General features: G+C 42.8%; 1 pseudogene; it reads left to right on the top strand.

The window, feature by feature from the left end:
- The first annotated feature begins 125 nt into the window (after positions 1–125).
- Positions 126–1,230, top strand: part of LOC102494898 (SNW domain-containing protein 1-like) — a 1,643-nt pseudogene continuing 538 nt past the window's right edge.

The following is a 1,230-nucleotide window of genomic DNA, read 5'->3' as shown; positions in this document are numbered from 1 at the left end:
ACCAGGTCCGAGACTCGAACCGCGGTCGACTACGTGGGAGTCCAGAGACATAGCCATTACGCTAACTGCTGGTCCCTCCCTACTTGTCTTAAAAATACTGCTAACATTGGAAGAAGTGGAAGAAGATGGCACTCACCAGCTTTTTACCTGAACCTACTCAGCTAACTCAGGACCAGCTTGAGGCTGAAGAAAAGGCAAGATCCCAGAGATCATGGCAGATTTCACTTTTCTCCTCCCAAAGAGAGCCTCCCCCTAACGAATACTGGAAAGGCTGAACACCTTGGTTATTAGAGAATTTTTGGAGATGGAGCAGCCTTTCCAGAGAGCCCTGTGGCCCAGAACCCACTAGATATGGGGTAAAAGAAAAAATGTCAAATGTGCTAGCCATTCAGATGGATCCTGAAGGAAAAATTAAATATGATGCAATCACTCAACAAGAACAGTCAAAAGACAAGGACATTTATAACAAATACACTGACCTGGTTCCAAAGGAGGTCATAAATGTAGATGATACAGACCTCTAAAGACCCAAGAAGAAGCTATTAAAGAGATAACAGAAAAGACAAGGGTAGCCTTAGAGAAATCTGTATCACAGAAGATTGTTGCAGCCATGCCAGTTCAAGCAGCTGATAAACTGGCTCCTGCTCAGTATATCCAGTATACACCATCTCAGCAAGGGGTGGCTTTCAACTCTGGAGCCAAACAAAGGGTTATTTGAATGGTAGAAATGCAGAAAGATCCAATGGCACCACCAAGGTTCAAGATAAATAAAATAAAGTTACCCCAGGACCACCTTCTTTTCCTGCACCTGTCATGCATTCTCGCACCAGGAAGGTGACTGTAAAGGACCAACAAGAGTAGAAGATTCCTCCTTGCATTTCAAAATGGAAAAATGCAAAGGGTTATACAACTCCATTAGAAAAATATCTAGCTGCTGTTGGAAGAGGACTACAGAAAGTACCAATAAATGAAAATTTTTCCAAATTGGCTGAAGTCCTCTACGTTGCTGATCAGAAGGCTCATGAAGCTGTGGAAATGCATGCCCAAGTAGAGACAAAGATAGCTCAAAAAGAAAGGAGAAACATGACAAGAAACCTAGAGAAATAGCTCAACAAGCTGGAGAGAGGAGAGCTGGAATCAAAACCCATGTGGAAAAAGAGGATGGGAGGCACATGAGAGAGATGAATCTAGCATGATAAGTGAAAAGAGAGACAGCATGATAACACTCTT

This window comes from Tupaia chinensis, unplaced genomic scaffold (assembly GCF_000334495.1).
Source record: "Tupaia chinensis unplaced genomic scaffold, TupChi_1.0 Scaffold000316_1, whole genome shotgun sequence".
In the NCBI taxonomy this organism is placed as follows: domain Eukaryota; kingdom Metazoa; phylum Chordata; class Mammalia; order Scandentia; family Tupaiidae; genus Tupaia; species Tupaia belangeri.
This window is presented reverse-complemented; position numbering and strand designations above follow the sequence as displayed.